This window comes from Acomys minous (assembly GCF_964271855.1).
Source record: "Acomys minous genome assembly, chromosome: 10".
NCBI lineage: Eukaryota > Metazoa > Chordata > Mammalia > Rodentia > Muridae > Acomys > Acomys minous.
Genome location: NC_140491.1, coordinates 35,695,964 through 35,715,475, shown reverse-complemented (window position 1 = coordinate 35,715,475; position 19,512 = coordinate 35,695,964). Strand labels below are relative to the sequence as shown.

General features: G+C 48.4%; 2 long non-coding RNA genes across 2 annotated transcripts; one reads left to right on the top strand and one right to left on the bottom strand.

The window, feature by feature from the left end:
* Positions 1–952: 952 nt before the first annotated feature.
* On the bottom strand, positions 953–11,433 carry LOC311607512. The gene is made up of 3 exons (XR_014782621.1): positions 11,292–11,433; positions 4,626–4,796; positions 953–1,193 (listed from the first exon to the last, which is right to left on the bottom strand). It is a non-coding gene; the product is annotated as an uncharacterized lncRNA (long non-coding RNA).
* LOC311607507 lies at positions 4,670–19,476 on the top strand. The gene is made up of 4 exons (XR_014782616.1): positions 4,670–4,758; positions 13,842–14,969; positions 15,511–15,740; positions 18,661–19,476. It is a non-coding gene; the product is annotated as an uncharacterized lncRNA (long non-coding RNA).
* Positions 19,477–19,512: the final 36 nt, after the last annotated feature.

Here is a 19,512-nt window from a genome sequence, read left to right as displayed (position 1 = left end):
AGCTATATGTGCAAATACGATCCCATTTTATCTAAAGAGCTTAAGCATCGGTGCATTTGGTGTCTGTGGTACTATGAATGACAATATGGACGATTAAGGCGGGCGTGGTGGCGCACACCTTTACTCCCAGCACTCAGGAGGCAGAAGCAGGCGGATCGCTGTGAGTTCGAGGCCAGCCTGGTCTACAAAGTGAGTCCAGGACAGTCAAGGCTACACAGAGAAACCTTATCTTGAAAAACCAAAAAAAAAAAAAAAAAAAAAAAAAAGAAAGAAAGAAAGAAAGAAAGAAAATATGGATGTTTGTTTCCCAGTTGGTGGACTGTTTAGGAAGGATTAGGAGGTGTGGCCTTGTTGGAGAGGCATGTCACTGGGAGTGAGCTTTGAGGTTTCCAAAAGCCAAATCATCAAATCACACTCCCTCTTTGCGTCCAATTAAATGCTTTCTTTTATAAGAGTGGCCTTGGTCATGGTGTTTCTTCACCACAATAAGGCAATAACTAAGTTAGGGCCCAGGGCGTGAGGACTTTTTAGCAAAAGGATCTTCTAAGTCCTGTTTCGGGGAAAAAACTTAAAATCAGTCTTTCAGCAAGCACAGCATTGATTTTTTTGTTTTGTTTTGTTTTTCAAGACAGGGTTTCTCTGTTTGGCCCTGACTGTCCTGGAACCCCCTCTGTAGACCAGGCTGGCCCCAAACTCACAGAGAGAGGTCCACCTGCCTCTGCCTCCGAGTGCTGGGACCACAGGCGTGAGCTGCCACCACCGCCTGGACATCATTGATTATTTTTAACTACAGTTACCGCTTTTCACAATAGCTCGCCTACTGTGTCTCTCCTACCTTCTGAGATGGTGTGTCCTGTGATTAATATGTCCCTGGTACCCCTTTCTCCCCAGGAAAACACTATTCTGTTCTATCAAGCTGGAATTTTATTTTTTTATTTCATTTTTATGCATTTATTGTATGGGTGGGGATGGGCAGGGCTCCCATTAGGAGGAGGTTTCTGTCTAGGGCTTCCAGTAGCTTTAGGAACTTCCTAGGTGGAGGCTGGCAAGTGGCCTGGTCAGTCCACTTGACCCACCAGGAGGTCCTCATGGTCTCTCCATCCCAGCGTCTGCATAGCGTTTGGACCACAGCTTCAAGGGCTACTGGAGATCTGATTGCACAGACCTTCCTGGCAGCTGTGCCTGGTGTGCAACTATGTAAAAAAGAAAGGAGATTAAAAACAGGAAACCGTTTAAACACTTTTCGTGTTCCTGGCCTGTGAGGAGAGCCCAGCTCCTCACAGAAACAAGAATATTCTAGGTTTCTGGCCAAGACAGAGCTGATTATCAATAACAAGAGGCAGAACTGCTTCTTTCCCAGCACTGCCCCTCGCAGCCCAGCCAGATCCCGTCTCCTGTCCTCATCGAACCGATAGGCCAACCTTACTATATTCATGGCTTTCCTATTGCTGTGCCAAAACACCATGACCAAGGCAGTTTATAGAATAAAGGTCTTAGTTGGGGTTTAGGGTTCCAGATGGAAAATGGACCATGATGGTGATCCATGCTATGAGGCGGCAGGTGGCTGGAACAGCAGCTGAGAGCTCTCGTCTTTTTTTTTTTTTTAAATGATGATAATGATGATGATGTAGACAGTGCTCCGCCTGCATGTGCACCTGTAGGCCAGAAGAGGGCACCATATCTCATTACAGATGGTTGTGAACCACTATGTGATTGCTGGGAATTGAACTCAGGACATTTGGGAGTGCAGGCAGCGCTCTTAACCACCGAGCCATCTCTCCGGCCCCGAGAGCTCTCATCTTAAACCACAAACCAGAAGCAGAAAGTATAGAAGCTAGTAAGCTAACACAGTTTGGAAACCTCAAAGCTGCCCCGACCCCTCCGACCTTGACACACCTCCTCAGCTAGGCCACACCTTCCTGAGACTTGCCAAAAGGGGCCACCCGCCCATCACCTGGGGACCAAATATTTAAATACCAGAGATTTATGGGTGAACATCTCCTTCAAACTACCACACCTATGCTGAAGGCTAAAGTGGGTGATGGCTGCATTCCACAAGTTCAGAGTTACAGATGCTTTCTCAAAAACAAACTGACAGAGAAATAAAACTAGGCTGGATACCTGACTTTGAACCACTCAGTGTGCTAGGGCACTGTGGTTCAGATGCTTGGCTGGTCCTGGCAACACCATCAACTGCTGGTGGGGGGGAAAAAAAAGGCACATACACCTCATGGGCCTAAAACCAGGAGAATCACTGGCAAGAAATCAGTGATGCCTGAGTCCGGCCATCTCAGGAACAGCCTCCATCTTGCTGTAGGGTCAAAACTGAGTTCATGTTCCCAGGCCCCGGAACTAACTCCTCTCCTGCTTCTTCAGGTGTCCTGCGTTTGTCTGTTGACCAGTAAAGGATGTAAAGAGGGAAGTTGCTCGTCATCTAACCTGAGGCACACAAGTCATCAATGTGCTGCCTGTCAGGACTTAAATGGACTATGTGCAGCTTGCGCACTCTTTTGTTCCCACATGATTCTGAGTTCTGGGCCACAAGTCAATCAGGGGAGCTGACTGCAAAAGCTGAGTGGAGGACCTGAAACCCGGTGACCCAGATAAGGCCCAGTCACCAATGTTTATTTTCTTCTATCAAAATATGATTGGACAAGCCGGGCGTTGGGGCTGCATGCCTTTAATCCCAGCACTTGGGAGGCAGAAACAGGCGGATCTCTGTGAGTTTCAGGCCAGCCTGGTCTACAAAGTGAGTTCAGGATAGCCAAGGCTACACAGGGAAACCCTATCTTGGGAAAAAAAAATATATATACACACATAGATATACACACATGCATGATTGGGCAATGCTGCAGCCCACCCCACTCCCCCTCACTTTGGTATTCCATCCTCTAAAACTGCTGTACAGTTTATTTTCAGGGTCACAGTTCTGTGTCCCTGAACAATCAGTAGTGACCTGACTACAGTAAGATTTTTGTCATCTGCTTAAACACTAAGATGAACATTTAAGGACACAGTGCCTGAATCTATGCTGTTCAGGCTGGTCAGTTTCTGCTGCCCAATTCAAGTAAAGGTCTTGCTTTTCTTGACTCTTTTGACTGCCTGAGCTGTTCTGTTTTTCTCAGACCCCCATAATGGCCAGTCATAAAGTGCATGCCTTTAATCTCAGCACCCAAGAGGCAGAGGCAGGAGGATCTTTGACTTAAAGCTTACCTGGTCTACACAGTGAGTCCCAGGCTAGTTAGGGCTTTATAGTGAACCCTGTTTGGGAGGAACAACAGATGGAGGAAAGGAAGAAAGAAGGGAAGGAAAGGGAAAAGGAGTGGAAGAAGCCCTTGAGTGTGTGAGCTCTGAGTATGTGTTGTTGATAATAGAGAGCCATGCCAAGAACCGCAGCCTGAGACACATGGGGAAATGGAAAAGCTTTCGTCTCAGGGTGAGGCTCAGAGGGATGCTATCTTAGTCTGTTCTGTAGCTATGAAGAGACACCATGACTAAGGCAACTCTTTTGTTTGTTTTTGTTTTTCAAAACAGGCTTTCTCTGTGTAGCCTTGGCTGTCCTGGACTCACTTTTTTTTTTTTTAAGATGTGTTTGTTTATTTTGTATACAGTGCTCTGCCTGCATATACGCCTGCAGGTCAGAAGAGGGCATCAGACCATGTTATAGATGGCTGTGAGCCACCATGTGGTTTCTGGGAATTGAACTCAGGACCTCTGGAAGAGCAAACAGTGCTCTAAACCTCTCAGCCATCTCTCCAGCCCCCCTGGACTCACTTTGTAGACCAGGCTGGCCTTGAACTCACAATGATCCACCTGCCTCTGCCTCCCGAGTGTTGGAATTAAAGGCATGCGCCACCACACCTGGCCTTACTAAGGCAACTTTTTTTTTCCTGAGACAAAGTCTGTGTAGCCTTGGCTGTCCTGGACTTGCTTTGTAGACCAGGCTGGCCTCGAACTCACAGCAATCCGTTTGCCTCTGCCTCCGAGTGCTGGGATTAAAGGCGTACGCCACCACGGCCGGCTGACTAAGGCAACTCTTATGAAAGAAAGTATTTAGTTGGGAGCTTGCTTACAATTCAAGAGGTTTAGTCTATTAGCATCATGGTGGGGAAAGTGGTGGCACACAGGCAGACATGGTGTTGGAGGAAGCTACATCCTGATCTGTAGGCAGCAGGAGGAGAAAAAAAGAACTAGGCCTAGCATAGGCTTTTGAAATCTCAAAGCCCACCCACAATGACACACTTCCTCCAATCCTAACCCTATCAGAGTTTCACTCCCTAGTGACTCAGTATTCAGATATATGAGTCTATGGGGGCCTGTAGTGGATGTAAACATGTTTTTGTTTTGATCCCAAGTGTGGGATATATAATAGATATAAACTTATTTTTGTTTTGATCCCAAGCGTGGAATGGGGAACAGACTTGTGAAAGAACAGGTGATGTTTATCCACTAGAAGACAGCCACCCTCATGCGGGGGCTTGGTTTTTGCCAGCTGAAACACATCTTAGTACAGACTCTGAGACGATATATATATATATATATATATGGAGGCAGGGCTTTTTGGGTCTTGGTATTGTTTGGCTGTTCATTGCTCCACTTCAAGATGCTCCTGGAGAGAAACTCACCAGAGAACACTTCGGGGTTTTGAGTTTTGGCTGCTGTTCCAGGTTCCAGCAGCAACTTTGGTTGAATTGCTGGTCTGCTGAAATCCTGCTGACTACACCAGGGGAACTGCTCCCAGGAACAGAGTCCGAAAAGGTCTACTTCTGTTCCCATTAGCCTCTTTTCTCTCCTATCTAGGGTGGATGGGTTGGAAGGGAGGTATAAGCATTAAAGAACCCCAAATAAAGTAGGTTTGGAAAAGGTCGAAGCCTAAAAGGGCCTTTCTTATTCAAACTGCCACTGATGACAAAGCCATATATGAATATGTTATAGACAAAGTCCATATATGAATGTCGATAGCACGTGAGGTAAGTGGCCACCATAGCTTTCTCTTCTGAGATATTTACAGCCTGGACCCCATCTCCTTAATCCAGCTGTACACCATAAACCCCGCCTCCTCGTCCAGCTGTATGCAGTGGCCCTGCCTCCCTGCTCAACTCTGTATAATGAATATGCTTAGCTTCCAGGTCGCTGAGACTTCTCCACCACAGAACACAGTCTATCTGATCGAAGCTTCTCTCTGTCACTCTGTTTGTTTGTTTGTTTGTTTATTTATTTCTTCATTCCCTCACCACCCCAGTCAGGACAAGTTCCTGTATCCACCTTAAGGAATCAGCAAGGAAGCAAGAAAGCAGAGTGCTGGTAATCAAAAAGCCACAAGAAGGCCAGGAATGGTGGCTGGCAGGATTTTCTTTCCTAAACCAGCACAACTTGGGGAGGAAAGGGTTTCATCTTACGGTCACACTTCCTCACGGAGAGAATTCAGGGCAAGCACCTGTAGGCAGGAGCTGAAACAGAAGCCATAAAGGTCTGCTGTTGACTGCCTTGCTCTCTCTGACGTTATCACTCTTCTTTTTGTTTGTTGTTTGTTTCTCTAGACAGGGTCTCTCTGTGTAGCCCTGGCTGCCCTGGACTCCCTTTGTAGATCAGGCTGGCCTCGAACACACAGAGATCCGCCTGCCTCTGCCTCCCTGAGTACTGGGATTATGGGGGGGGGTATATCCATTGGTCAAAGCTTTGAAGCTGTGACAATTGCTCATGACAAAAGAACAGTGTAAAAACAGAACAATTTCTTTAGAGAATTCGGATCTAATCGAAAGAGATAAACATGACTAACCAAAGGAGGATCTTAAGTTCATGATCATCCTTGGCAAAAAGCAAGTTGGGACCGTCCTGGGTCCCAGGGGAACTTGCCTCAGAAAACTATATGACTTGCACATGTAATCCTAGTACTTGGATGGTAGAGGCTGGAGGATCAGAAGTTGAAGGCCAAAGATAGAAAAAAAGAAATCGTAATGATATTCTGTTATAGATCAGTGCCTAGCCCGCTTGTCAGCAGAGAGGCTTCATCCAGCAACTGATGAAAACAGATGCAGAGACCTGTTAGGGTCTGGGATGCGCCAAGGAAAAGACCCCAGACTCAAACAGTGTGCCACCAACAAAGGACATTTATTCTGCAGAATCCAACATGCTGGGGTCACCATTCAGACACAGATGGTGACCCCCCCCCCCAGTGAGCTTGTAGGCTCTTTTTAAAGGCTTTTGGGGGGAATTCCTAAAAGGGGGGGGTTTAGGAAATCATTAGCATGTTGGGATCGCCACTCCGACACCATGCTGACACCCCACCGCCACCCCCTGAGCAACAGGAATGGTTGAGTTCCAGACAGATGAAGTAAGGTGTCTCGGGGAGGGACAGTTTCGGGGTGTGAGGCTTATCAGGAATAGTTTAGTAAGTAAAAGGTTAAGATGGCTGTCTCAACTGTCTCATCCATAACTCCACACTGTTGCCCAATTGAACTTTCTCTTCATCGTCCTATTCAGGCCTGTTTCAAGGCTTGAGAGGTCATTAGGCAAGACAAGGGTGGGGTCAGCTCTCCGGTCTCTTTGCCTGATGTGATGCTCTTCCTGTTTCCGACCCCAGCTCAGGCTCCCCTTCCGGGGGCAGGAAGGGAAGGCCTCAGGACCAGGAACCTGTGTAGGTGCTCTCTCTGGGAACAGAGCCTCAGGGCTGGCCTGTGTAGCCTCAGACACTGTCCTGCTGGGCTCCCTAGAGACAGGCCTGCAGACTGTGGACCTGTCCCTCCACCCACTGTCATTTTTGCCTGTTTCTTGTCATTTTTTTTTTCAGGCCACTCAGGATTCCAAGGCTTCTTTAGGGATGGGTGAAAGAAGGGTCCAGGAATCACTCCGGTCTATAAGAAGGCTGTGGGCTGCCTTCGGTGGAAGTACAGTCCTGTTTAGTACATCCTGTTCTACTCTGACTTAGCAGCCACCTTAGCCTGGAGGGTATTTAAAAAAAAAAAACAACAACGAGTCACTCATGTCTGTGGCACACAAGTTCCAGGAGCTTGCGGAAGTCTGCAGGTAAACTCTCTTGAAACCCCTTCTGTTTACACCAGAGAGTGTAAACCCTAGAATGTAAAACAGAACAAAATTCACCTAACCTTAGACAGTATTAACAGATATGAATGACTCCATGTTCCCATAGGGCTTGTGGGAAGCCTTGTTGGAAAACAATAGGCAGTGTCTATTAAGACCACTTGGCAAGCCGGGAGTGGCGGCGCACACCTTTAATCCCAGCACTCAGGAGGCAGAGGCAGGTGGATCTCTGTGAGTTCAAGGACAGCCTGGTCTACAAAGTGAGTCCAGGACAGCCAAGGCTACACAGAGAAACCCTGTCTCAAAAAACAAAAACAAAGTCCACTTGGCAATTCTCAAATTCTCACTGTTTATTATCCTCCTCCTCAGCTTCCTAGTCCTCCTCTTTCTCCCAACCCCCCCCCCTTTATTCCCCCCCCCACCTCTTTACTTTTCTCCTCACTACCACGCCAGAAGGGTGACATTCTACGTGTTGTAGCTTGGCTTCTATTCCTTCTATTAAAAACCTTGACCAGAAAAAAACAAAACAAAACCTTGAACAGGCCAGGTGAGGTGGCACATGTCTTTAATCCCAGCACTCTGGAGGCAGAGGCAGGAGGATCTGTGAGGTTGAGGCTAGCCTGGTCTACAAAGTGAGTCCAGGACAGCCAGAGCTGTTATACAGAGAAACCTTGTCTGGGGTGGGGGTGGGAGGATGGGACCTTGACCTAAAGCAATTTGGGAAGAAGGGGTCAATTTGCTCACACTTCTATGCGAAGGTCCATCTCTGAGTGAAATTGGTGCAGCAACTCAAAACCTGGAGGTAGGAGCTGATGGGGAGGCCGTGGAGGGATGCTGCATGGAGGGATGCTGCATGGAGGGATGCTGCATGGAGGGATGCTGCATGGAGGGATGCTGCATGGAGGGATGCTGCTTACTGGCTTATTTACCATGGCCTGCTCAGACTGCTTTCTTTTTTGTTTTGTTTTTCCAAGACAGGGTTTCACTGCGTTGCCTTTTTTTAAAAAAAAATTAACTATTTATGTATTTAAATAATTTATTCAGATTACATCTCCATTGTTATCCCCTCACTTGTACCTTCCCTTTCCTTCCCTCCTTTCCTCTTTCACCCTATTCCCCTCCCCTAGGCCTGTGACGGAAGGGGACCTCCTCCCCCACCATATGATCACAGCCTGTCTCATCTCAGCCTCAGCAGGGTAGCCTGCTTCCCCTTCCTCTGAGTGCTACCAGGCCTCCGAACCAAGGGCAAGCGGTCAAATGGGAGGCCCCAGAGTTCAGACTCTGACATGAACTCCACTGCTGCTGCCTTTGGCCTTCGTTCTTTGTTGCCCATGTCTGCAGTTTCGGCAGCTTAGTTTCTCGTGCGTCTACTAGATTCACCAGCAGGGGGCATGGCTGTACAGCGCCTGAAAGTGGAGCCTTCAGGGAATCCACACTTTCATCTTGTGGCTGCTTCTGCACATCAGAAGTTACCAGCCAGTGTACTTAAACCGCAGGGCGTCCTCCCACATGGAGTGACAGAGTCAAAGGGCAAAATGCTTTCTATCTCTGTGTAGGGAGCCAGCCATGTCCTTACTGCCCCCACCTAAGGACCATTGCTTTCTGCCCTGTCATCTTTGTTCGCTTTGATGGTCACAACATAAAACCTTCTCCACGGTCTTCCTCCTTCCATGATTCACTGACCCTCCAGCAACGTTGCTTTCATCTTCCCAGTCCTTTGGGCCTGAAGCCTGCTGCCCTCTCTCTGTCCTGCCCAGAAACCATGTGTCCTCCATAACATTACTTTTTTGTTTTGTTTTGTTTTGTTTTGTTTTTGAGGCAGGGTTTTCCTGTGTATCCTTGGCTGACCTAGACTTAACTTTGTAGACCATGCTGGCCTCGAACTCACATCAACCCACCTGCCTCTGCCTGCCCCCCCCCCCCACCCCCAGGTGCTGGGATTAAAGGTGTGTGCCACCACACTGCCTGGACATTACTTTTGCAAGAGCCTTGAACTCTTTTCCATCCCATGCCTCACTTGTAATCTGTAAATGATTTCCCACTATACTTGGGATGGAGGTCAAAGCCCGCTGCAGAGCTCCTTAAGGCTCTGCATAATCTAGCTTTGTGCTGGAATCTAACCTACCTTCAGTCTGTACAACAGCCTTCAACCATGCTTTGCTGTTGTTGCAGCTGGTGCAGGCTGGCAGAGCTCCGCCTGCCTCTGCCTCCCAAGTGCTGGGATTAAAGGCGTGCACCACCACGCCCAGCTGTTTATTTGGTGTTTTATGAGACAGGTTTTCACTGTGTAGCCTTACCTGTCCTGGAACTCACTTTACAGACCAGGTTGGCCTCAAACTCAAAGGTCCTCCTGTCGCTGCCTCCTAAATGCTAGGATTAAAGACACGCACCACCACGGGCTGTTGGGTATAAGGTAAGATTTTGGCCCAGAGTTGACTTGTTGGCTTTCTTTCATTAAACTGGCAGTAGCTGCCACAACTCTTAGACAGGTGGGCCATCCTGTGGCTAAAGGGTCCAATTTTTGAACAAGCATATCATAGGAAATTTTTAAAATTTTATTTAATTTTTATGTGCATTGGTGTAAAGATGTCAGATCCACTGAAACTGGAGTTACAGACAGGTGTGAGCTGCCATGTGGGTGCTGGGAATTGAACCCGGGTCCTTTGGAAGAACACACAGTGCTCTTAACCACTGAGCCATCTCTCCAACCCTCATGGGGCATTTTCATGACCCCAAAGTTTGGGTTCAAACCACTTTGGGATGTCTTTTACTTAGTTTCGGTCCAGATGAGGGGCTCAGTGCCCCCCTTTGTGCTGATGTATAGAGGCCTTGCAGAAACACTGGTATCCTGAGGCAGCAATGCTGAGCTGCACCTAGGAACCCTCAAATCTGTCTCTTAGTCTTTGAGGCTGGGATCTGAAGGATGGCAACAGTCTTACTGAGACAGGCTCCTTTTGCCTCCCCTCAGCTGGTAGCCAAGATAGGCAGCCTCTGATGTAGAGTTGGGCTTCTTCTTCTTCTTCTTCTTCTTCTTCTTCTTCTTCTTCTTCTTCTTCTTCTTTCTTTCTTTCTTTCTTTCTTTCTTTCTTTTTTTGTTTTGATTTTTTGAGACAGGGTTTCTCTGTGTAGCCTTGGCTGTCCTGGACTCACTTTGTAGACCAGGCTGGCCTCGAACTCACAGCGATCCGCCTGCCTCTGCCTCCCGAGTGCTGGGATTAAAGGTGTGGGCCACCACGCCTGGCCCCGAGTTGGGCTTCTTTACCTGACATTCTGTAGCCCAGTGTCTGTAACTCTTGCAGCAGTCCCTCACTGGCCCTTTTATAATCTGTTTCCCAGGAAACCTCTGATAGAAGGGCAGGAGGTCAGCACTTAGTGTTTCATCAAACAGGGTTGGCTAATTTTTAAATCTTGGTGCGACCTGGTCCATGTAAGTTGCCCGATGCAACCTCCCACTGGGTCTGTCCATTTAAAAAGCCTAGATGGGGCTTGGTGTGGTGGTGCATGCCTTTAATCCCAGCACTCGGGAGTTCAGGCCAGCCTGGTCTACAGAGTGAGTCCAGGACAGCCAAGGATACACAGAGAAACTCTGTCTTGAAAAACAAAACAAGGCAAAGATGGGGGCTGGATGGAAGAATGGGGAAATAGTAGGACCCACAGGGTCCTGGAAACCTACAAGAAGAACTCTATGACAGGCAGATCTGGGCCCTGGGGTCCTCCTCAAACTAAGGCACCAGCCAAGGAGAAATAGGCAGTAAACTTCGAACCCCTACCAAGACCTAGCCGACGAACAGGATATTCTCCACCAGTGAGTGGAGAGTGAGATCTGACTCTCACACAGACTCTGGTGCCCCTTTTCTGACCATGTCCCCTGGACGGGGAGGCCTGGCAGTACTCAGAGGAAGGATAGCAAGTTACCAAGAAGAGACTCGATACTCTAAGAGCATATATAGGGGGAGGAGGTCTCCCTCAATCACAGACATAGGGGAGGGGAGAATGGGGGAAGTGGGAGGGAGAGAGGAATAGGAGGAAACAAGGGAAGGGCTAACAATCTAGATGTAATATGAATAAATTAATTTTAAAAAAAGATGGGGGCTGGACAGTAGTGGCTCATGCCTTTAATCCCAGCATTTTTGAGGAAGAGGCAGGCAGATCTGAGTTTGAGGCTAGCCTGGTCTACAGGGCGAGTTCAGGACTCCCAAGGCAGAGAAATCCTGTCTCAAAAAAGAAAAAAAAAAGATGGATTGACTAACCTCTGCCAATGGGAGGCTGAAGAATGCATCTTTCAGGTCTAAGACAGTGAACACCTATTTCTCTGAAAGAATCAAGCTCATAAGAATCATAGGTCCCAAGTTTCTTCATAGGCAGGAGAGGCAGAATCCAGGGTGACTGCCAAGGCACCTGTCAATAATGGACTGCAGTTCAACTTTTGTTTCCGGGGTCATTGGGTATTGTTTAATCTGGATGAAGGCAGCTGAACTGGTTAGCTGAACAAGCAGTGGAACAACTGGGCTAGTCCTATGAGGTGGGTTTCCTCTGCCAGAGGGTGAGACACCAAAATTTTGCTTGGTATTAGTAAGTCTAAGTGTGTCTCACTGACAGAGAAGGTGACAGTGGTTTTCAGTTTATGCAAAAGGTCTTATCCAGATCAGTTCTCTGTGGTTAGACACCCTTTGAACCACCTCCAGCAACTGGGACCTACTTATACCTTTACATTTTTAAACGTTTATAACTTTAAAAAAAAATATGTGGCTGACTGGGTGACAAAGAACATCTCTTTTAGCAGTTGTCTTTAATCCTTTCAAAGCACCTGGTGAAAATGGTTTAAAGTCTCTGTGGTCAGTGCTGGACAGAAGGGAAAATTCTATGCAGGCTTTGCTGTTGGCAGTCACTGTAGGAGTGGTTTTCTTTTTTCTTATTTTCTTTCTTCCAGAGAATGGTAGGTTCTGAGTTTTCCAGTTACACAGGTCACTGGTTAATAAGGAGATATTAAATTATGGAAGATTTACGAAAGGAGTGAAACTCTCTTTTCCTTTGGGTGCAGCTTCCCTGGGGCTGCTTAGAGCAGGCACAGAGTGGAGGGAATGCTTGCCTGGCGGGACCGGTCTCCCTCATATGCGTTCTGCTTAGATGCAGGGGCCCTGGATGAGAGGCCTGGCTCCTCCTTACCTCCATACAGGGACCAACCCTGACTATGAGCAGGAGTCAAAAGAGAAAACAAACAAAGGCTCCTACTCTCAGTGTGGGACAGGTGGAGGTTTGGGGGCGACCTCTGGGTGACCTGCAGAGTCAAAAGGATTCAGGTCAACAATCTGGGGGGGGGGCACAGGTCTTAAGCCAGGTGGGAGGAGGGTCTCACACCACAGAAAGACACACACACACACACACACACACACACACACACACACACACACACACACACACACAAATAACCTGGTATGGCCACCACACATTTATATGCCTGCACAGACAGATCCAGTGGTGTCTCACATGGCTGCCAGGCACTAGATCAGCGGCTGTGTCTGATTTCTGTGTGTCCAAACTGAAGACGCCTTAACCAGACCCACCTCCGGAGGTGACAGACCAGGTGACTTTCTAATTGGCTTCCTTTTGAGCTGGAGGTGTCAGCCCCACCCGCCTAGGCAACTCAGGTGGCACATCCACTAAGCACTCTTTGAACACCACACACTTCCTTGCTCCAAGGGCCTCTGAGACCTCCCCGGAGTTTCTTTCTTTCTTTTTGGTTTTTCGAGACAGGGTTTCTCTGTGTAGCCTTGGCTGTCCTGGACTCACTTTGTAGACCAGGCTGGCCTCAAACTCACAGCGATCTGCCCGCCTCTGCCTCCCGAGTGCTGGGATTAAAGGCGTGCGCCACCACGCCCGGCTCCTTCCCTGGAGTTTCAAGGTCTGACCTCTGGGATGTTGTGGGGGCATTCACCAGAGAAGATTGCTTGGACACGGTTTAAGTTTAAGCCAATACAAAGTCTTTATTAACTTTGGCCAGTGACTACACTGTGTTTTTGGGACCCTAGTGTAGCCCCAAGCCTTTCTCAGGGTGAACTTTTAAGCACAAAGACAATGCCCTGGGTTGACATACTTCAGTTAACAAAAACAGTCACCCAGAAGCAAAACTACAGAAGCCAAAAAGCAAGGCTAGTACATTGAGAGCCTTTCCCAGAGCTATGGACTTTGATGGCTTAGGTCTTGTTTAATTTTGGCAGGTGGTGCTGTCTATGCGCTGAGTTTTACAGCCTGCATGGCACTTCCATTATAGGGCGGGCTGTGCTGAGGGCTGGGGCCCTGTTACAGTATTCATCTATGGGCATGAAAACACACAAACACACATGCACGTACGCATGCATGCACGCACACACATGCACACACATACATTCACATACACACACAGATACACACACACACACACACACACACACACACACACACACGCATGGGCATGAGCACAGGAGGAGAGAGAGGGAGAGAGGACAAGCGAGCAATTTAACTACATATCCATTTAGCAAAACATTAATAGTCGATGCTCCCAGAGGGCCTTGGATTTTTCAGTCAAAGGTTTCCAACCGGCTGTACAGGGCCAGGCATTACTCCTGTTGCCGCCTCGTAGTCGCATCTAAGACTTTCCCACAACTATGGACGTGGATGGCTTAGGACAGTGGTTCTAAACCTTCCAGTTCCTCACGTTGTAGTGACCCCTAACCATACAATTTTCCCCCTTATTTTATAACTGTAGTTTTGCTATTGTTATGAATTGTCATGTAAATACCTGCGTTTTCCCACGATCTTAGGTGACCCCTGTAAAAGGATCATTTGACACTCAGCCCCGCACCCATGGAGCCTTGACCCATAGGTTGAGAACCGGTGGATTGGGACTGTGTTCTGGCTTGGGCACGCGGCGCTGCCTACGTGGTGAGTTTCACGGCCTGCATTGGATGTCCATCACGAAGGTCTGGGAGCGCGCTACACTCCCTTCCAGGGTTTAGGCCAAGGCCCAACGCAGACATCGTTATACCTAGGCTATTCACGCACCGTCGCTTGCCGGGCGCCGTAGCACGCAGGGTCTACGTCTGGATGTGGTTCCTGCTGATTCTTCTCGCCTAACAGGCTCCGCAACAGGATGTAAGCAATGCGTGCGATTGTTATGTTCAACAGACTATCAAGGTCTGCCTGTGAGTAGCTGGGGAATTCCACGTTACAGTTCTCCTCTGTCTGAGCCTGATTTCAAGCCCACGCTAAGTCCATCTTTTGCAGTCTGGGGGACTCCGTGTGTGGTTTTACGTCTTCCATCACACTCGCTCGCTCTCTACTCAGACCCAACCACCAGCAATCCCTTTGATAAGTGCTTGCTGAACGAACTGACGATGCAATGAGGAAAGCTACCTGAGTGCCAAATAAAGCTCCGCTCCGGATGCGGGCCTTGAAACAGTAGGCGCTGACAGTTAACTCACCGTCCGTATGTAAATGCTGCCATTTGTCCCATATTGTTCATCAGGGCTATTCTACAGCAACCCTCGGCCCAGGAAACACTTGAGAACCACGCACATTTTGTTCTCATACTCCCTTAGTCTCCCTCAGTCCTCGGTTTTTCAGGACCCTGATTGCTCTTTTGTATGTATGTTTTCTCCTGTGATTTAACCATGCACTTCTTTTCTCTTTTTTTTCAGGGGTAGTGGTGATGGTGGAGCTAAGGATGAGACCCAGAACTTCAGGAATGCTAGGCAAGAGCTATGTCACTTAATGGCATGCCAGTCACACAGAAGTGATGTGTAACCTACTCACCACCTCTTTTTGGGAGGCACATGATCTCTGCTTGACCTGTTGAGGAGATGTTGACATTGGTCGCCTTGGTTGATTTGCTCTGCTAGGCCAAGACTTTATAACAATACCAGCCTGGCATTGTGATGGCTAACTAACTGGTAAGAGGCGCGTCTGCGTATGTTCGTCTGTGTATGCCTTGAACGCACACTTTTCTTGCCTCAGCCTCCCAAAGCCTGGGATTAAAGCCACCACAGGCAGCCTTTTCTCACTTCTCTGTGTTTGTGTGTGTGTTCGTATGTATATGAGTGTGTGTTCTAGTGGGTGTGGTTGCTCATGTACTAACACATGTGTTCATAGAGCCAGAAGTCAACCTCAGATTTCTTTACGAGCCATCCACATCATCATCATCATCATCATCATCATCAATTTTTTGATACAGGGTTTCTCTGGGTAGTCCTGGCTGTCCTGGAACTCACTCTGTAGACCAGGCTGACCTTAAACCCACAGAAGCCTGCCTCTGCCTCCTGAGTGCTGGGATTAAAGGCGTGCGCCACCACTGCCTGGCTTAGGGTGATTTTTAAGAGTTAGTTCACCCCTTCCACTATGGGTTCCAGGCATCAGAGTCAGTTGGTCAGGCGTGTTTAGCAAGTACTTTTGCTGGCTGATCCATCTCACCAGCCTTTATTATTTTTTTGGCAGGACCGTCTCAGTGAGACCACACCCGGCAGGCAGCGGGCTGCAGGGACCAGCCTTTCTCTGCTTCCCTAGGCCTGGTATTGCAAGCGAGAGCCACAACGCCTGACTTTTTTTTTACAGGGTTGCTGAAGATGGAAGTCACCACTGAAGAACCATTTCCCCAGCCCCTACATTTGCTTCTTTGTGTCACTGAAAACTCATCGATTCTCCTGCTGGTTCCTGGCTGCTGGCAGGTAAGCTGTTCTGTTCCACCATGGTCTCCCTACCATAACAGACTGCAATTTCTGAAAGGGGAAAAAAAATGGAGATTTACTGTCTTACTATGGGAAAAAAAAAAGATGCAGCTGATGAACCAACCACAGCACCAGAGAGAGAAGGGATTATCCTGAAGCAGGAGAGTGTGGTAGAAAAGAAAAGGGGCTGGAGAGATAGCTCAGTGGTTAAGAACACTCCTGCTCTCACAGAACTGGCTTCAATTTCCCCGCACTCACATGGCGGCCTGCAACCTATGTGTAAGTTCAGGTCCGGGGAATCTGGTGCCCTCTTCTGGCCTCCATGGGCACTGCATGTAAATAATCCAACGATTAAACAAGCAGGCAAAATGCCCATACACCTAAAGTATTTTTTGTTGTTGTTTTGGGGTTTTATTTAATTTTATTTTCTGATACAGGGTTTCTCTGTGCATCCCTGTCCTAGAACTCACTCTGTAGACCAGGCTGGCCTTGAACTCAGAGACCTGCCTGCCTCTGCCTCCTGAAACTAAAGGTGTGAACCACTACCCGACATACGATAAATTTTAAGGGGGTGGGGAGGAAAGGAGGGAGAGAGAGAGAGAGAGAGAGAGAGAGAGAGAGAGAGAGAGAGAGAGAGAGAGAGAGCGCTCACATGAACTGCCTGAACTGCCAGCAGTGGACTTCGCCAGTCCTTTGCCACAGCACAGTCAGGAGTGTATGTGGGGGGTAGGAACAGATTTGTCTCTGCACAAAACAATGGCCCCCATTGTTTAGATGTGCTAGGAATCTGGATGAATGACAGCATTCAAAGGAGGCGCAGGCGGGGAAGCCCCAGTGCGTCGGACCGTACAGGAAGGGCCATCTCGCTCCAGGCTGTCACTGATAAGGTATGGAAGAAAAGCAGCTGTTGGGACACATGGGGCGTTTCATGGAGAAGACGGCAGTGCTAGGCGGTAGTGCTGTGAGGCAACTGGGACGAGAGAACTCCATGCACGGCTGAGAAGACTCTATCCCTCCTTCCTCTCCCCGCCCCATGAGCTTGAGTTACAGGGAAGGAAACCCCCAGGCTCAATGGACAATTGGAGGAGAATACAAACCACTGTCCGGAAGTGGGGCTGGAGCTGGTGGGGTAACAAGAAAGGTCCAGGGCCCAAGCCTGAAACATGCGCACATGCCAGAGCTGCGGGCTTCGGCTTACGCGATGACAGCGCGCCTGGAAAACGTGGGCTGGGAACAGGGTTCAGAGTCAGATCCGAGAAGAAAGTAAAAGGTCACCTCCTAGCTGCACTCTCTGAGTCAGAACTTCTGAGGGCCAGGCCACTGCCAGCCTCACACCGGAAGCCAAAGTGCCAAGTACTTAGAGATTAAAGCACTGAAGCTTGCGTTGCTTGGCAGGGTGGACGCAGGACGGGCGGAGGTCCTAGCAGCTGCAAGTGCTGGCACAGTGTAAGTACTGCAGCACAGGCCCGCGTCGTCAGGGGGCCTCGGGACTCACACTGCCTTCTGTACTTCGGTGAGAAGAATGGGCAGAAGTCTCCAGAAGAAATCTGAGGAGTCTGAGTTCCTCCAACAAGCCAGTCTACTGTGCCTTGAGGCCTCCGTATAGCCCAGCTCTCCAGGGGACAAGCTAGGCCCTCTCAGATCGCATCTTGACTCAGCATGTTAACCCGTACCGGCATCAGGGGTTCCCACAACAATGTGACGGGAGAGAAAGACAACAACAGCCAACAGATATGTCAAAATTAACATGGAAAAGAAGCCTGTTTGTAGTGAAAGACCCAAAGCCTGCCCTTCCTGTTGGATCATGAACTGAGCATGAGCAAAGCCCTGGAAACACAAAAGGAGGAGTGGGGCTGTAAGAGACCGTTCGCCTGTGTGTATGGCCGGATGCTTTTTAGGACCTTTGCTTGGCTTACTAGCCCAATTCCTTTCTTGGGAGTGGTTTTTCTTTCCTTTATGTGTATGAGTTTTTGCCTGCAAGAATGTCTATGCATGTGTTCATGCAGCACCCAGAGAGGCCAGAAGAGGGCGCCAGATCCCATGAAACTGGAGTTAGGGCAAGTTGTGAACCGCTGCTAGGAATCAGACCTGGGTCCTCTGGTCCCCTGCTCTCCACAGCTGAGCCATTTTCCCTCTCTTCCTTCTTTCCATCCTTCCTTCCTTTTGTTTTCTTTCTTTCTTTGTTTTTGTTTTGTTTGGTTTTGGTTTTTTGAGACAGGGTTTCTCTATGTAGCCCTGGCTGTTCAGGACTCGCTTTGTAGACCAGGCTGTCCTCAAACTCACAACGATCCTCCTGCCTCTGCCTCCCGAGTGCTGGGATTAAAGGCGTGTGCCACCATGCCCGGCCTATTTTTGGTTTTTTTTGAGACAGGGTTTCTCTGGATAGCCCTGGCTGTCCAGGAGCTCACCCTGTAGACCAGACTAGACTCAAACTCACAGAGATCTGCCTGCCTCTGCTTCATGAGTGCTGGGATTAAAGATGTGAGCTACCACTGCCTGGCCTTTTCTCTTTCTTGATAGGTTGTCTAATTCTATTCCATGCCTAGTTTAAAATACATGACTTTTGCTGAGTGTGGTGGCACTCAAGAGGCAGAGGCAGGTGGATTGCTGTAAGTTCCAGGCCAGCCTGGTCTACAAAGTAAGTCCAGGACAACCCAGGCTACACAGAGAAACCCTGTCTCGAAAACAAGCAAGCAAGCAAACAAACAAAAGACATGACTTCTTCTCCATCTCCTGGCAGCTGTTAGGGTTTTCGGTTAACCTGCACTGCTTTTCTCAAACTCTAATAAAACTGTCTTTGAGCTTCCGTCGAGCCCATTTCTAAATTCTGGTATTAACTACACTAAGAACCCCTAAAGAACCTTAGCTTTTCTAGGAGCAACAAGAGCGTATTCTGACAGTTCTCTCACGCCCTCCACAGGTGGAGCTAGAGCTAGCGACTGATAAACTCAAGAACTCTGGGGAAGAGCATGTAGTCTCACCGCTGCTATGGAGTTTGGCTTTCAAGCTGTCAAGCGGAAGCTGGAAGCCATCCTGTGCAGGAAACATCAAGGCTGGTGTGCCAGCTCCACCTCAGCTTGCACCCCAGGGTGGGATGACACTACACATGCTTGTCCAAGGCCAGGATAGAAGTCCTGTCCTTTTCTACAGAGTGACGTGTGCCTGCTCCCTGGCCACTCTGTGTTAACAGCACAGGTGCGCAGCTTTGTAGGGGGCAGTCACTCATGGGCACTAAACACTGCTGCACTGGAGTAAATGTTTTTATCGAAAGCTAAAACATCAATTTTTCTGGTCACTTATTTTAAGTAATAAATGTACTTGCTACTGCAAAAAAAAAAAATCCCTTATTGATCACAAGTTCATCTAATTAGTTATATTTTTTAAAAAAATAAAATTTTTATGTTAAATCATTTTCAAGGTAGCTCCTGCGTCACTTTACACACTCCCATCTATCACCACAGTCTTTACATTCCAGGCATTCCGAGCTGGTATTTCTAGACCTGGCTTTTTCATCAAGGGAGCCCTTTCCGCCCATACTTTTTTTTCTATCGCCTAGCGACACAGTCCCATGTATCCCAAGCTTGCTTCGAAAACGACATTGAAACTCTGATCCACCATCGGAATAAATGACGTGTTACCGGCGTGTGCGCACACGTTTTACGCAACGTTTGGATCGAATCCACATCCTCACTCCCGCGAAACAAACACTTCCCCCCACTGAACCCCTTTCCCTCCTCCCCACGCTCTAGGAAACACTATCAAAAGGCCGGAA